This window comes from Eleutherodactylus coqui, chromosome 10 (assembly GCF_035609145.1).
Source record: "Eleutherodactylus coqui strain aEleCoq1 chromosome 10, aEleCoq1.hap1, whole genome shotgun sequence".
In the NCBI taxonomy this organism is placed as follows: domain Eukaryota; kingdom Metazoa; phylum Chordata; class Amphibia; order Anura; family Eleutherodactylidae; genus Eleutherodactylus; species Eleutherodactylus coqui.
The window spans coordinates 54,365,362-54,383,672 of record NC_089846.1 but is presented as its reverse complement, the minus strand read 5'-3'; the positions used below and the strand labels follow the sequence as shown (position 1 = coordinate 54,383,672).

General features: G+C 49.7%; 1 pseudogene; it reads right to left on the bottom strand.

The window, feature by feature from the left end:
* Positions 1 to 18,311, bottom strand: part of LOC136580438 (transcription initiation factor TFIID subunit 7-like) — a 49,688-nt pseudogene that overhangs the window by 13,919 nt on the left and 17,458 nt on the right.

The window sequence follows — 18,311 nt, the reverse complement described above, 5'->3', positions numbered from 1 at the left end:
AACATAAGCATGTCAGTTTGGATGGTGTCCCTGAGGGCCATTATTGCCTCTTTAATGTAAATCTCAGTGGCTGGCCTGTTGGTTGCTGCAAGGCTAGTTAACCCTTTTTCTGCTATATTTTCATTAGCAGTGATCATGTCATCTGCTCCCTCCGTTTCAGCAGACATTCTCTGCTTTTGCTTAGCAGGGCTGCTAGTTGGAGATCTGGTGATGGGAAGCGGCATGGCCGGCGCCATCTTAGGTGGGGACATCTTTGCATTATTCTTCCCCCCCTGGACTGACCTTGCAGCATCTGAAGAGCTGATGCTGTGCTGGGAGCTGTCGCTTGCTTCATCAGGTGTCTACAGCTGTCTCCCTGCCGCTTCATCCTCCGCTGGGGCTCCGCTGCTTTCCCTCAGCTCCGGCTCCGATATTGCAGGGACCGATGCCTCCTCGGCGGCCATTACAGGAGCGGAGCCTGCGCGCTGCAAAGAAGGACTCCAGTCTCACCGGAGCCTGCTTGAAGTCTCTCCTTCTGGGCATCTCTGGTGTCTTGGGACCCTCCTGCTGCTTTGGAATGCAGTGAAGCCTCCGGTAAGTGCTTTTAGAAGGTAAAAAGTGCCTTGGCCGAACGGAGCCTAGGAGTTTGCTGCCGTTCCGGTGCCTTGTCAAGCCACGCCCCTCAAAGACACCTCTTTTTGAGCTAAAAGCCTAAAATGAACCTAGGGAAATCAGGATATGTGGCTATATACTCTCTCCACTGATCCACCGAAGCATGAGGAACAAATAGTCAGCACTTACAAAAAATTAAATAAGAAGGTACACGCAAGCCATGACTGAAACAAATACAGTAACAGAAACACATGCTTCAGCACTCGTACACATGGAATAGCTGATTAAAATTCTACAACTGTTTATACTAACCACATAAAAATGCAATGCTCCTAGTGCTTATTTTGATCAAAACATGGGCCTATCTGCCATGACTCTTGCATAGGAGGCCTTTGGCCACAGAGTGGTGTTTATTAGAGTTAGGAACGCGTCCAACAAGGTTTGCCTGGATATGGCAGATGGGCCGACATGTTTTGATGAAAATATGTGCCAAGAACCTTCCATTTTTATGCAGTTAGTATAAAAAAAAATAGTTGTGCGATTTTAGTCAGATATTAAATGTGTATGAGTGATGAAGCAAGAGCTTATTTTTTAATTTCAATGTCAAAAATTAAATATATAAAAAAATCCAGCAGCTTTCACACTGACCACTAGGCCTAATAGGCAGACTAACTGTTCAGTAGAGAAAACTTTTCAGTTCTTGCATTATCATGACAATTTAAAGAAGAAAAGGCATAATTGTAGGGAATCCATGGAGTACTTTAACCTGGTGTGCAGAACTAGAGAATCCTTTTCTATGCCAAGTGTCATTTCCAATAATAAATTACTATATAACAACCTAAATGCTTACAAACAATAAAAGTCAACAAAAACAATAAAAAAAACTTTAATTACTTGAAGATCCATGTACTTGCTTCATTCCTGACATTCCAGGGGAACCATCCAGGCCGGTCAGATTTTCATTTTCTTTGGACTCATCTTCAGCAATCACCTCCCATCCTAAACGTTGGTGTCAAGGAAAAAGACTAGAACTGCCCACCAATCAGAGAAGGCTAAGCAATAAACAAGTCATATACATAACATATACTTCTATCTATGGATCCACGCTGACCATTGGCCATCCGTCAGTTCAATCATCAGTGGTTACACAATGGTACAACAGGGGTCCTCTCACTAGACTTCATTTAGTAACATCCTTCCACGCCTTCCTTTTCCTAACCCCTTTCACACAACAGTACGGGCTCGTTGTGCAGATGTATGTATTTTCTAACACGTGAATAAGGATATATTGGAACATGCAGCGCACTGAAAACAAAGCAATACGCATTCAAAATATAGAAATAGCGGCAATAATAAAAATGGAATTAATATGGATCCATAACGCACAAGTGGGAATGAGCCCCAACCCTGCTGATACCGCAGATGTGTTCTATTTAGAGATGAGCGAACCTACTCGTTTCGAGTAATTACTCGATCGAGCACCGCGATTTTCGAGTACTTCAGTACTCGGGTGAAAAGATCCGGGGGGTAGCAGCGGGGAACAAGGGGGAGCCCTCTCTCTCTCCCTCTCCCCCCCCCCCCCCCCACTCCCCGCTGTAACCCCCCACTCACCCACGGCGCCCCCCGAATCTTTTCGCCAGAGTATGGAAGTACTCGAAAATCGCGGCGCTCGGGCGAAAAAGGGGCGTGGCCGAGTAGGCTCGCTCATCTCTAGTTCCAGTGATGCTACACAGCCTATGAAAAGCTTAGGTTTTCTACCGTACGTGTTATTGATGTCAGAAAGACCTTGTGTGTTCAAAATTAGTTACCTGCATACATAGATACACACAATGGACACCGTTCTAGCAAGTGATCATAGTTCAGCATTGACAATGGGTATTTAACCCCTTTACGACCTATGGCAGATCGATCTGGATCAGAGCCCGCTTCATACTTGGCGCCTATCAGCTGTTTCTGACAGCCGACAACCACCAGCAATGGCCACAATCAGAGCAAGGTACAACTGGAGGCGTTTAACTGCTTAAATGCCACAGTCAATGCAGACATTGGTGTCTAAGCAACAGGCTACAGCGCCCTCTAGCTTCCCATCGGCATACAGTTGGAAAGCAATTGGGGTTACATGACAGTTTACATTTGTTGTGTTAGAATACAATTACCGTGAAGCCCAGAGCCTTTTGAACGCTCCCAGGGCTGTCATGTCTTTCAGCCTATTAAGGCCCAATGTCCACGGGTGAATGTGATTTGCAGGAGATCCGCAAATCAAGCCACCCATAAGGATGCATTAGTGCCTGCAGAACAGTAAAAAGCATGCGTAAGGAGAAATAACAGTATGCTCCATTTTCTGTGAATCTCACAGGAAGTCAATGGAAGCCGTCGGCTCCACAGCACAGCCACAGCTGTCCGTGGACGTGCCGCGGATTTGCGGAAAAGCCGGAGATTTAAAAAAAAAAAAAAAAAAGTTGCACTGCGCATGAGTCTGCCGTGCTGAAGAAACAAGACTCGGCCGGCATGGAGGAAACCAGAGCTGGATCTGAACAGGTAAAAAAAAGGGTTTTTTTGTCCATGTATGCGGGCACCGCTGGATTCCACTGCGGGATGCAGCAGATGGAATCCATGCGTGCAAGTGGACATTGGCCCTAAGCCTTGCCTGTAGGAGGGCTTAATCAGCGCCGGTAAAATTACAACATACTCCAGCACTGTAGTGTATTATTAAAGCAAGCATATAAAAACATTTATATGTTCAACCCTCCTTTTCCCAGTTTTCACATAAAAAAGGCTTAAAAAAAACAACAAAAAAAACCATTATTTGCATTGATGTCCAAAATATGTAATAAAGACAACCCAAAGGGTCCGACTTTGATCTTTTAACAGGTCCTGTAATACGACTGGGATATGTGCCAGACATTGACTTGCAGGAATGCTGTCTTCTAATAGGTGGCGCTGCAGAGGCTTGTACCATGTACCAAATTTCCCAGAGGAGCATGTGTGGCCTTATAAGGCTCCTCACACCTTCTGGCTGCTCTCCACAAGGAGAATGTAACTGGTCTATAAAATACACAGACAGCACATGAACGGAGAATACGCCCGTGTGAATAAGCCCCGGACTATTAAGGTTTCTTCCCCATCACATTCCTATGTGGTAGATAAACGCACCAGTAAAATAGTTTAAGAAAACAATAGACATAAAAAGGATACGGACACTGACCGCCTCCGCGTCTGTGCTCAGAAGACGTTTCACTTCTTTCTCTACATCTGGTGACTCGATGTACTGCGGATGCAGGAGTCACAATTTAGCAGTATTTTCGACACTCAAAAGTAAAAAGTTCCCTGCAGCACCCAAAAAATCTGAGAACATCACAGCCACGTACCTTTTTTTTGGCGGTTTTCCTGAAGCGTCTTTTGCGCACATTCTTTAGTGGTAGTGTTACTAAAAGAAGAGGATAAACAGGATTAAATGGGAACATGTATAACGTAGAAGGAACTGTGATACGGTACCAGAGCCAAGGAGGGAAGAATGATGCTTTTTATTAAAGGACGAAATAATAAAAAAAGGTAAATAAAAAGGTAGGTGTTTCACTGCCAAGGCACGGCAATAATGGAGCGGCAAGTTAGAAACTATTACCGCCGACCGCTGGGAATGTGACTTCTAATGTGAACCAAGTGGTGTGCAGTGACTATATCCCCAAGAATTGTAGTAGCAGGTCTGAAGTGCGCTTACACATACAGCTAGATTTTCAGTGTGACAATTTCTTTAACCCCTTAGGTACACGGCCTATTTTGGAACTTCGAATAAAACTATTTTTGGGGATTTTCATTTTCCCTTTTCAAAAGCTGTAACCATTTTTCCAGGGACATATGAGGGCTTGCATTTCGCATGGCGACTTGTAGTTTTTATTAGTACCAAAAAACTTGTATAACTGTTAGTCATTTTTTTGGAGAGCAGGATGAAAAAAAAAAAAAAGTATGTTATTTTTTTTTTACAGCATTCACTATGCAGTATAAATGACATAACTTTAGAATGAATACAATACCAAAATTCTATATCCTTTTGATTTTTTTTTCACGTTTTTGGGGGCAAATGTGTGATTACTGGTAATCAGGTTTTCTTGAATCCATAAGGAGAGGATCCTCCACTGCTGGACAGCAAACCCAAGTTGATAAAAGTGGGGCACACCTCTCCCTTCCTCAGTTCTTGTCCGCTTTTGCTGGCCTCATTGAAAACAATGGGTGATGTGTTCCGAAGGTACGCTTGAAAATAGGACATGCCGGGTTTGTTGTCCACACCATGATGCTATCTAGTGGGGAAGGATGGTGGCCAGGGGGAGAATCACTCATGTGTATGACCCCATTCAAAAGTGGCCTAAGACAGATAGATATCCCTTTTTTTGCCCACCCATGACAGCACCGCTGAAGTAGTAAGTCAGGAACAGACTATAAAGCTGGGGTCACATGGGATGGAAATGCTGTGGAATTTCCGTGCAGACCCTCCGCATGGGAGTTCCGCATCCATTTTTAAAACTGAGACTAAGAAGCAAAGCAGATGAGATTTGCAAAAATCTTGGCCACATGCTGTCGACAGTCCGCGCAGAAACTGACATGCGGCACGGAATTCAAATCCGTGACATATCAATTTTGGCAACGTTTCCACTGCGGACTCTCTTCTCTCTATGGGGAAAGATTTCTGCAGTGGAATACAGGCTGAAAATTGTGCACGTTTTGTAGCAGCTAGAGATGAGCGAACACCAAAATGTTCGGGTGTTCGTTATTCGAAACGAACTTCCCGCGATGTTCGAGGGTTCGTTTCGAATAACGAACCCCATTGAAGTCAATGGGCGACCAGAGCATTTTTGTATTTCGCCGATGCTCGCTAAGGTTTTCATGTGTGAAAATCTGGGCAATTCAAGAAAGTGATGGGAATGACACAGAAACGGATAGGGCAGGCGAGGGGCTACATGTTGGGCTGCATCTCAAGTTCACAGGTCCCACTATTAAGCCACAATACCGGCAAGAGTGGGCCCCCCCCCCCCCCTCCCAACAACTTTTACTTCTGAAAAGCCATCATTAGCATGGCATACCTTTGCTAAGCACCACACTAGCTACAACAAAGCACAATCACTGCCTGGATGACACTCCGCTGCCACTTCTCCTGGGTTACATGCTGCCCAACCGCCCCCCCCTCCCCCCCACAGCGCACACCAAAGTGTCCCTGCGCAGCCTTCAGCTGCCCTCATGCCACGCCACACTCATGTCTATTTAGAAGTGCGTCTGCCATGAGGAGGAACCGCAGGCACACACTGCAGAGGGTTGGCACGGCTAGGCAGCGACCCTCTTTAAAAGGGGCGGGCGATAGCCCACAATGCTGTACAGAAGCAATGAGAAATCCAATCCTGTGTCACCTCCATCTGGAGCTACACACGTGGGCATAGCAATGGGGAACCTATGTGCCACACACTATTCATTCTGTCAAGGTGTCTGCATGCCCCAGTTAGACCGCGGTTTTTTATAAATAGTCACAGCCAGGTACAACTCCGCAATGGGAATTCCATGTGCACCCACAGCATGGGTGGCTCCCTGGAACCCACTGGCTGTACATAAACGTATCCCATTGCAGTGCCCATCACAGCTGAGGTAACGTCCGATTAAATGCATGCCCCAGTCAGACTGAGGTTCTTTAGAAGTGGACACATGCAGTTACAACTCCCTGTGGACCCACAGCATGGGTGGGTGCCAGGAAGCCACCGGCGGTACATAAATATATCCCATTGCAGTGCCCAACACAGCTGATGTAACGTCAGCTGTAATGCAGGTGGGCTAAAAATTGATTTGATTACACTGTAGGCGAGGGCCCCCAAAAATTGGTGTACCAACAGTACTAATGTACCTCAGAAAAATTGCCCATGCCCAACCAAGCGGGCAGGTGAAACCCATTAATCGCTTTGGTTAATGTGGCTTAATTGGTAACTAACTAGGCCTGGAGGCAGCCCAGTTAAAATAAAAATTGGTTGAGGTGAAAGTTTCAACGCTTTAATGAGCATTGAAACGTATAAAAATTGTTTAGAAAAATTATATGACTGAGCCTTGTGGGCCTGAGAAAAATTGCCCGTTCGGCGTGATTACATGAGGTTTCAGGAGGAGGAGCAGGAGGAGGAGGAGGAATATTGTACACAGATTGATGAAGCAGAAATGTCCCCGTTTTGGATGGTGAGAGAGAACGTAGCTTCCATCCGCGGGTACAGCCTACGTATTGCTTACGTATCGCTGCTGTCCGCTGGTGGAGAACAGAAGTCTGGGGAAATCCAGCCTTTGTTCATCTTGATGAGTGTTAGCCTGTCGGCACTGTCGGTTGACAAGCGGCTACGCTTATCTGTGATGATTCCCCCAGCCGCACTAAACACCCTCTCCGACAAGACGCTAGCCGCAGGACAAGCAAGCACCTCCAGGGCATACAGCGCTAGTTCAGGCCACGTGTCCAGCTTCGACACCCAGTAGTTGTAGGGGGCAGAGGCGTCACCGAGGATGGTCGTGCGATCGGCTACGTACTCTCTCACCATCCTTTTACAGTGCTCCCGCCGACTCAGCCTTGACTGGGGAGCGGTGACACAGTCTTGGTGGGGAGCCATAAAGCTGGCCAGGCCCTTAAAGACTGTTGCACTGCCTGGGATGTACATGCTGCTCGATCTCCGCACCTCCCCTGCTACCTTGCCCTCGGTACTGCGCCTTCTGCCACTAGCGCTGTCGGCTGGGAATTTTACCATCAGCTTGTCCGCAAGGGTCCTGTGGTATAGCAACACTCTCGAACCCCTTTCCTCTTCGGGAATGAGAGTGGGCAGGTTCTCCTTATAGCGTGGGTCGAGCAGTGTGTACACCCAGTAATCCGTTGTGGCCAGAATGCGTGCAACGCGAGGGTCACGAGAAAGGCATCCTAACATGAAGTCAGCCATGTGTGCCAGGGTACCAGTACGCAACACATGGCTGTCTTCACTAGGAAGATCACTTTCAGGATCCTCCTCCTCCTCCTCCTCAGGCCATACACGCTGAAAGGATGACAGGCAATCAGCCGGTGTACCGTCAGCAGCGGGCCAAGCTGTCTCTTCCCCCTCCTCCTCATCCTCCTCATGCTCCTCCTCCTCCTCCTGTACGCGCTGAGAAATAGACAGGAGGGTGCCCTGACTATCCAGCGGCATACTGTCTTCCCCCGCCCCCGTTTCCGAGCGCAAAGCAGCTGCCTTTATGGTTTGCAGGGAATTTCTCAAGATGCATAGCAGAGGAATGGTGACGCTAATGATTGTAGCATCGCCGCTCACCACCTGGGTAGACTCCTCAAAATTACCAAGGACATGGCAGATGTCTGCCAACCAGGCCCACTCTTCTGAAAGGAATTGAGGAAGCTGACTCCCACTGCGCCGCCCATGTTGGAGTTGGTATTCGACTATAGCTCTACGTTGTTCATAGTGCCTGGCCAACATGTGGAGCGTAGAGTTCCACCGTGTGGGCACATCGCACAGCAGTCGGTGCACTGGCAGCTTAAAGTGATGTTGCAGGGTGCGCAGGGTGGCAGCGTCCGTGTGGGACTTGCGGAAATGTGCGCAGAGCCGGCGCGCCTTTACGAGCAGGTCTGACAAGCGTGGGTAGCTTTTCAGAAAGCGCTGAACCACCAAATTAAAGACGTGGGCCAGGCATGGCACGTGCGTGAGGCTGCCGAGCTGCAGAGCCGCCACCAGGTTACGGCCGTTGTCACACACGACCATGCCCGGTTGGAGGCTCAGCGGCGCAAGCCAGCGGTCGGTCTGCTGTGTCAGACCCTGCAGCAGTTCGTGGGCCGTGTGCCTCTTATCGCCTAAGCTGAGTAGTTTCAGCACGGCCTGCTGACGCTTGCCCACCGCTGTGCTGCCACACCGCGCGACACCGACTGCTGGCGACATGCTGCTGCTAACACATCTTGATTGCGAGTCAGAGGAGGAGGAGGAGGAGGGTGCTTTAGTGGAGGAAGCATACACCTCCGCAGATACCACCACCGAGCTGGGGCCCGCAATTCTGGGGGTGGGTAGGACGTGAGCGGTCCCAGGCTCTGACTCTGTCCCAGCCTCCACTAAATTCACCCAATGTGCCGTCAGGGAGATGTAGTGGCCCTGCCCGCCTGTGCTTGTCCACGTGTCCGTTGTTAAGTGGACCGTGGCAGTAACCGCGTTGGTGAGGGCGCGTACAATGTTGCGGGAGACGTGGTCGTGCAGGGCTGGGACGGCACATCGGGAAAAGTAGTGGCGACTGGGAACTGAGTAGCGCGGGGCCGCCGCCTCCATGATACTTTTGAAGGACTCCGTTTCCACAACCCTATACGGCAGCATCTCAAGGCTGATGAATTTTGCTACGCGGACGGTTAACGTTTGAGCGTGCGGGTGCGTGGCGGCGTACTTGCGCTTGCGCTCCAACAGTTGCGCAAGCGACGGCTGGACGGTGCGCTGAACTACACTGCTGGATGGGGCCGAGGACAGCGGAGATGAGGGTGTGGGTGCAGGCCATGAGGCGGTAGTGCCTGTGTCCTGAGAGGGGGGTTGCATCTCAGTGGCAGGTTGGGGCACAGGGGGAGAGGCAGGGGTGCAAACCGGAGGCGCTGAACGGCCTTCGTCCCACCTTGTGGGGTGCTTAGCCATCATATGTCTGCGCATGGTGGTGGTGGTGAGGCTGTTGGTGTTGGCTCCCCGGCTGAGCTTTGCGCGACAAAGGTTGCACACCACTGTTCGTCGGTCGTCAGGCGTCTCTGTGGAAAACTGCCAGACCTTAGAGCACCTCGGCCTCTGCAGGGTGGCATGGCGCGAGGGGGCGCTTTGGGAAACAGTTGGTGGATTATTCGGTCTGGCCCTGCCTCTACCCCTGGCCACCGCACTGCCTCTTCCAACCTGCCCTGCTGATGCCCTTGACTCCCCCTCTGAAGACCTGTCCTCCTGAGTAAGCGTTGCACACCAGGTGGGGTCAGTCACCTCATCGTCCTGCTGCTCTTCCTCCGAATCCTCTGTGCGCTGCTCCCTCGGACTTACTGCCCTTACTACTACCTCACTGCAAGACAACTGTGTCTCATCGTCATCGTCCTCCTCACCCACTGAAAGGTCTTGAGGCAGTTGCCTGAAGTCCCCAGCCTCATCCCCCGGACCCCGGGAACTTTCCAATGGTTGGGCATCAGTGACGATAAACTCCTCTGGTGGGAGAGGAACCACTGCTGCCCAATCTGAGCAGGGGCCCGAGAACAGTTCCTGGGAGTCTTCCCGCTCCTGAGCATGTGTCATTGTAGTGGAGTGAGGAGGCTGGGAGGAAGGAGGAGCAGCAGACAGAGGATTCGGATTTGCAGCAGTGGACGGCGCAGAACTGCGTGTTGACGATAGGTTGCTCGAAGCACTTTCTGCCATCCAGGACAGGACCTGCTCACACTGCTCATTTTCTAATAACCGTCTCCCGCGTGGACCCATTAATTGGGCGATGAATGTGGGGACGCCAGAAACGTGCCTCTCTCCTAATCGCGCAGCAGTCGGCTGCGACACACCTGGATCAGGAGCTCGGCCTGTGCCCACACCCTGACTTGGCCCTCCGCGTCCTCGGCCGCGTCCACGTCCTCTAGGCCTACCCCTACCCCTCAGCATGCTGTATTACCAGTGATTTGATTTCACAGGCAGGAAATAAATTGGCGCAAGACTGCAGCCAAATATAATTTTTTCCCTTTTTTGAAAACGAAAGGCCCCACTGCCTCTAGTGAATGAATAATCTAAGTTTAATAACTGTGCTGTGTCCCTGCTAATGTGTCACAGAACGTGAGGGTAGCAGAGTTATTAACTCTGGCAGAGCAGGTATTTTTTTTCCCAATTAAGGAAAGCAAATGGCGAAGCCAGGAGTAAAACGTAGCTGGTTGCGTCTGATTTTTAAACGTTGCACACGCAGCCGACACGTGTCCACCGCCCTTAGGACGGACAGAGGCAGGACAAATAGAATTATTTTCAGTTTTTTTCCACCAAAAGGCAGCACTGCGTATATTCAATGAACATGAGAAGTTTAATAACTGTGCTGTGGCCCTGCTAATGTGGCACAGAACGTGAGGGTAGCAGAGTTATTAACTCTGGCAGAGCAGGTATTTTTTTTCCCAATTAAGGAAAGCAAATGGCGAAGCCAGGAGTAAAACGTAGCTGGGTGCGTCTGATTTTTAAACGTTGCACACGCAGCCGACACGTGTCCACCGCCCTTAGGACGGACAGAGGCAGGACAAATAGAATTATTTTCAGTTTTTTTCCACCAAAAGGCAGCACTGCGTATATTCAATGAACATGAGAAGTTTAATAACTGTGCTGTGGCCCTGCTAATGTGGCACAGAACGTGAGGGTAGCAGAGTTATTAACTCTGGCAGAGCAGGTTTTTTTTTCCCAATTAAGGAAAGCAAATGGCGAAGCCAGGAGTAAAACGTAGCTGGGTGCGTCTGATTTTTAAACGTTGCACACGCAGCCGACACGTGTCCACCGCCCTTAGGACGGACAGAGGCAGGACAAATAGAATTATTTTCAGTTTTTTTCCACCAAAAGGCAGCACTGCGTATATTCAATGAACATGAGAAGTTTAATAACTGTGCTGTGTCCCTGCTAATGTGTCACAGAACGTGAGGGTAGCAGAGTTATTAACTCTGGCAGAGCAGGTATTTTTTTTCCCAATTAAGGAAAGCAAATGGCGAAGCCAGGAGTAAACCGTAGCTGGGTGCGTCTGATTTTTAAACGTTGCACACGCAGCCGACACGTGTCCACCGCCCTTAGGACGGACAGAGGCAGGACAAATAGAATTATTTTCAGTTTTTTTCCACCAAAAGGCAGCACTGCGTATATTCAATGAACATGAGAAGTTTAATAACTGTGCTGTGGCCCTGCTAATGTGGCACAGAACGTGAGGGTAGCAGAGTTATTAACTCTGGCAGAGCAGGTATTTTTTTTCCCAATTAAGGAAAGCAAATGGCGAAGCCAGGAGTAAAACATAGCTGGGTGCGTCTGATTTTTAAACGTTGCACACGCAGCCGACACGTGTCCACCGCCCTTAGGACGGACAGAGGCAGGACAAATAGAATTATTTTCAGTTTTTTTCCACCAAAAGGCAGCACTGTGTATATTCAATGAACATGAGAAGTTTAATAACTGTGCTGTGGCCCTGCTAATGTGGCACAGAACGTGAGGGTAGCAGAGTTATTAACTCTGGCAGAGCAGGTATTTTTTTTCCCAATTAAGGAAAGCAAATGGCGAAGCCAGGAGTAAAACGTAGCTGGGTGCGTCTGATTTTTAAACGTTGCACACGCAGCCGACACGTGTCCACCGCCCTTAGGACGGACAGAGGCAGGACAAATAGAATTATTTTCAGTTTTTTTCCACCAAAAGGCAGCACTGCGTATATTCAATGAATAATAACTGTGTTGTGGCCCTGCCTACACAATTCTTTCCCTGCAGTATCAATGGAGGGTGCAATGCTCTGCAGAGGCGATTTTGAGAAGAAAAAAAAAATGCAGCACAGCTAACAGCAGCCAGCACAGTACTGCACACGGTTAAATATGGCCCTAGAAAGGACCGTTGAGGTTCTTGAAGGCTACACTCACTCCTAACACTCTCCCTGCCTATGCAGCACTTCTGTCCCTAATGCCGGGTGCAACGCTCTGCAGAGGCGATTTTGAGAAAAAAAATAATTGCCACTGCTAACAGCAGCCAACACACAGCTATCAGTGGCCCTAATAAGGACCTTTGGGGGTCTTGAAGCCTACACTAACTACCAATTCTTTCCCTACAGCAGCTCCGGTACAAACAGCACTGTCCCTCATCTAACTCACACGGCATCTGAGGCGAGCCGCGGGAGGGGCCGACTTTTATATTCGGCGGACACCTGATCACCCCAGCCACTCACAGCAGGGGGGTGGTATAGGGCTGGAACAACACAGGGGGAAGTTGTAATGCCTTCCCTGTCTTTCAATTGGCCAGAAAAGCGCGCTAACGTCTCAGGGAAGGAAGTGAAAGTAACCCGAACACCGCATGGTGTTCGTTACGAATAACGAACATCCCGAATACCCTAATATTCGCACGAATATCAAGCTCGGACGAACACGTTCGCTCATCTCTAGTAGCAGCCTTTCCACTGCAGAAATCGCAAGGAATTTCCGTTTGGTCCCACTGCGGACTTTCCACAAGATTTCTGTTCGGTGTGTCCTAGCCTGAAGGGGGTATGGCAGCCTGCTAAACTTGTTATCAAAAGAATTAATCTGATACTGGGTTCAGCTGGAGCCTATGAGGTTTACAGAAGGTGTGCGTAGAACTGCAGGTAGTTGCCCTACAAATTTCATCAAGAGAGACCTCTCTAATGTCCAATATTTTATTAGGGGCTGGCCGTTGCAGATGGTCTCGGACGCCAGAGACCAAGCTTTATCTGTAGCGCTCCACTGTCCTGGGGTAGGAGGGCGACACAAGGACCCGTCTCCTGAGGAGCCCTCTAAAATAATTATAGCACCACGTGCAGAAAAAAAGGGGCGCCTGGAAACCATGCCACCACTCAGAACCACCTCCAGTAACAGCATGAGAGGCTGCTCCAAAATGGCACTGACATGAAGTGACGCCACTCTGAATCACCGCACTTCTAAGCCCCACAAGACTTTGCCATGCCGGAAATTATGTGGCACCTGCTGTTAATGCCTTTGGCATTTATTTTCACTTTAAGCTGCACCGAAAAGCGTCGAAAGACTAAAATGACCAGCCTTCGCCCTGACATAAAAATGGAGACACTTACTTCCATGATTCCAAATAAACTTCTTTTCTCTGTCCCGGTCTTTCTTTTTGATGGCCTTTGGGTCACTTGTTCCAGTTGGTCCTCTAGAGGAGGGTAAAGGTCTCCATCAAGGGTACAAACTAACATCTAAAATAAATTAAGAAAATTAATCAGTACAAATTGAAATCCTATTTACAGATGCATTAAAGGAGCCATCTAGGTATTAAAAAAAATGCCATCATCATAGAATAAAAAAACAAAAGCTATTTATGTCTTCAATCATGTGCCATTACTTAAAGGGGTATTCCAGCACAGACTAACATTATAACATTTAGTGTACATCACAATAAGTCCTCTGTAATAGGTTTACTGGTCTGGCTACTTTCTTAATTTTCTATGCCCTGTAACCCTCCGTCTGAAAAATATCTCCACTTCCTCTGACATCTTGTCCCCATTTGCTACTTCCTCCCTTGTCCATAGCCTCCAACATATCCTGTGAGCAGTGCATGATGGGAGGACAGGAGCGGAAGTACTGCACTGTATTGCTCATGTGCAGTTCAGAGTGCTGGAAGGTCCGGTCTGTTGGATTCAGCAGGCTTTCCCTGAATGAGTGGGAGGTTGGTGCTGGTAAGTTGTAGGACCTGAGAGCTGGGGGCGGAGCTGGCCGGTAAACAAGCTCTATGTATGATGGAAGTTGTAGGGAACAGTCTGCTGTTGTGCATACTGCAGAAGTGATACATGTAAGCACAGCAGCCGATCTGCGGCTGCACGGGATGAAGAAGTGGGTCCAAAGGAGCAGATAAGGTACAGGTTGCCGCTACTTAGCTGTACCTTCTAGATTTCAGCATTTTCTGAATTTCCATGGCTCAGTAGTATGACATGTGAACACCAAGGCAGTTGATAAACAAAGACCAACAGGGACTACAGGAGGATCTGCACTCGATCGGCAGAGGATTAAAGAGTGGAGTAGCATTTTTTGTTGGCTTTTTCCCCATTTTTATATAACATTCGCATCTCTTTTCCTAGAAGCCAAATAACCCCTTTAAAGTCCTTCTGGCAAAAAAAGGCCTTACCTGACAAATGTCAGCAGTCTTGTAGAAAGTCTTCTTGTCAATGGTTTTCAGACACTCTAATACACATGGAACATCAACTAACTTTGCAGCAAGTGGAACCCTATCAACACGCACGATCCCATGACGGCCATCAGCTGTAAAACAGTCACAGTATTTATTATTAACACCTTTATGCTTCACAAATCTTCAGACTTAACCAGACAGCTTTCAGCCATATTCCATTTCTGCTGGTTAAATAGTAGAGATGAGCGAGCATACTCGTTCGAGTATTAGGGTGTTCGAGATGCTCGTTACTCGAGACGAGCACCACGCGGTGCTCGACTCCATTACATTTCGTTCCCTGAGAAATTGGCTTTTCTGGCCAATAGAAACACAGGGAAGGCATTACAACTTCCTCCTGTGACATTCCAGCCCTATCCCACCCCCCTGCAGTGAGTGACTGGGGAGATCAGATGACACCTGAGTATTTAAATGTGCCCCGCCCGCGGCTCACCACAGATGCATGGTGACAGAGATCAGGGAAAGTGCTGTCTTGCTGTAGCTGCTATAGGGAGACTGTTTGGTGTTATATTCGTCTTCAAGAACCCCAACGGTCCTTCTTAGGGCCACATCTGACCGTGTGCAGTACTGTTGAGGCTGCTTTTAGCAGTGTTGCACAATTTTTTATTTTTTTTTGTATATCGGGCGTGCAGACCATAGCGTCCTCAGTCTGCAGTCATTTTTAGAGATGAGCACCACGCGATGTTCGAGTTACTTTCACTTTCATCTCTGAGACGTTAGCGCGCTTTTCTGGCCAATTGAAAGACAGGGAAGGCATTACAACTTCCCCCTGCGACGTTCAAGCCCTATACCACCCCCCTGCAGTGAGTGGCTGGCGAGATCAGGTGTCACCCGAGTATAAAAATCGGCATCTCCCGCGGCTCGCCACAGATGCGTTCTGACTTAGCTGAGGGAAAGTGCTGTTGTGTTGGAGCTGGTATAGGGAGAGTGTTAGGAGTGATTGTAGGCTTCAAGAACCCCAACGGTCCTTCTTAGGGCCACATCTAACCGTGTGCAGTACTGTGGAGGCTGCTTTTTGCAGTGTTGCACTTTTTTTTTTTTCCAAATCGGCCGTGCAGAGCATTGCGCCCTGCAGTAATACTCCAGGGACAGAAGTGGTGGTTAGGCAGGGAGAGTGTTAGGAGTGATTGTAGGCTTCAAGAACCCCAACGGTCCTTCTTAAGGCCACATCTAACCGTGTGCAGTACTGTGGAGGCTGCTTTTTGCAGTGTTGCACTTTTTTTTTTTTTTTCAAATCGGCTGTGCAGAGCATTGCGCCCTGCAGTAATACTCCAGGGACAGAAGTGGTGGTTAGGCAGGGACAGAAGACATATAAATATTATTGATTGAATATAGGCAGTGGGTCTTTTCCAAAAAATATTGGGCAAAAAATCTATTTGGCCTGCCTGTCACTGTGCTCAGTGTTCTGGGACTGTGTGTGCTGGGTGTAGTAGTTCTACAGCAAAATCATACGCAGCCTGCTAAGTGTTACAGCAGGCTTGCGCCAAATTATTTCCTGGCTCTGTCTGGGCTCTGAAATTACTGCAGTATTGCAGTCCACAGTGCAACACTCTGCAGTTCAGTGAAATACTCCAGGGACAGAAGACATATATTCCTTGAATATAGGCAGTGGGTCTTTTCCAAAAAATATTGGGCAAAAAATCTATTTGGCCTGCCTGTCACTGTGCTCATTGTTCTGGGTCTGTGTGTGCTGCGTGTAGTAGTTCTACAACAAAATCATACGCAGCCAGCTAAGTGTTACAGCAGGCTTGCGCCAAATTATTTCCTGGCGTTCCGTAAACGAAGTCAGCCTCTAACCACAGGCCAATAAGCGGCACATTAAATTACAACGTTCTGTTTCTGCACTACTGGTAATACAGCATGCTGAGGGGTAGGGGTAGGCCTAGAGGACGCGGGCGAGGACACCGAGGCCCAAGTCAGGGTGTGGGCACAGGCCGAGCCAGTGCATTGGCCAGGGGTAGAGGCAGGGCCAGACCGAATAATCCACCAACTGTTTCCCAAACCGCCCCCTCGCGCCATGCGACCCTGCAGAGGTCAAGGTGCTCTACGGTGTGGCAGTTTTTCACAGAGACGCCTGACGACCGACGAACAGTGGTGTGCAACCTTTGTCGCGCCAAGATCAGCTGGGGAGGCACCACCACCAGCATGCGCAGGCATATGATGGCCAAGCACCCCACAAGGTGGGACGATGCCCGTTCACCGCCTCCGGTTTGCACCACTGCCTCTCCCCCTGTGCCCCAACCTGCCACTGAGATCCAACCCCCCTCTGAAGACACAGGCACTACCGTCTCCTGGCCTGCACCCACACCATCACCTCCGCTGTCCTCGGCCCCATCCAGCAATGTCTCTCAGTGCAGCGTCCAGACGTCGCTAGCGCCACTGTTTGAGCGCGAGCGCAAGTACGCCGCCACGCACCCGCACGCTCAAGCGTTAACCGTGCACATTGCCAAATTGATCAGCGTGGAGATGCTGCCTTATAGGCTTGTGGAAACGGAGGCTTTCAAAAGCATGATGGCGGCGGCGGCCCCGCGCTACTTAGTTCCCAGTCGCCACTACTTTTCCCGATGTGCCGTCCCAGGCCTGCACGACCACGTCTCCCGCAACATTGTACGCGCCCTCACCAACGCGCTTACTGCCAAGGTCCACTTAACAACAGACACGTGGACAAGCACAGGCAGGCAGTCTCCAATTTAGTGGAGGCTGGGACAGAGTCAGAGCCTGGGACCGCTCACGTCCTACCCACCCCCCGAATTGCGTGCCCCAGCTCGGTGGTGGTATCTGCGGCGGTGTATGCTTCCTCCACTAAACCACCCTCCTCCTCCTCCTCCTCCTCCTACGCAACCGCTGTCTCGCAATCAAGATGTGTCAGCAGCAGCACGTCGCCAGCAGTCGGTGTCATGCGGCGTTGCAGCACACCGGTGGGCAAGCGTCAGCAGGCCGTGCTGAAACTACTCAGCTTAGGAGATAAGAGGCACGCGGCCCACGAACTGCTGCAGGATCTGATAGAGCAGACCGACCGCTCGTAACCTGGTGGCGGCTCTGCAGCTCGGCAGCCTCATGCACGTGCCATGCCTGGCCCATGTCTTTAATTTGGTGGTTCAGCGCTTTCTGAAAAGCTACCCACACTTGTCATACCTGCTCGGAAAAGTGCGCCGGGTCAGCGCACATTTCCGCAACTCCAAGACGGACGCTGCCACCCTGCGGACCCTGCAACATCGGTTTAATCTGCCAGTGCACCGACTGCTGTGCGACGTGCCCACACGGTGGAACTCTACGCTCCACATGTTGGCCAGGCTCTATGAGCAGCGTAGAACTATTGTGGAATACCAACTCCAACATGGGCGGCGTAGTGGGAGTCAGCCTCCTCAATTCTTTACAGAAGAGTGAACCTGGTTGGCAGACATCTGCCAGGTCCTTGGGAACTTTGAGGAGTCTACCCAGATGCTGAACGGGGATGCTGCAATCATTAGCGTCACCATTCCTCTGCTATGCCTCTTGAGAAGTTCCCTGCAAAGCATAAAGGCAGACGCTTTGCACTCGGAAACGGGGGCGGGGGAAGACAGTATGTCGCTGGATAGTCAGAGCAACCTCATGTCTATATCTCAGCGCGTTGAGGAGGAGGGGGAGGAGCATGAGGAGGAGGGGGAAGAGACAGCTTGGCCCACTGCTGAGGGGACAGATGCTGCTTGCCTGTCATCCTTTTAGCGTGTATGGCCAGAGGAGGAGGAGGAGGAGGAGGAGGGGGAGGAGCATGAGGAGGAGGGGGAAGAGACAGCTTGGCCCACTGCTGAGGGGACAGATGCTGCTTGCCTGTCATCCTTTTAG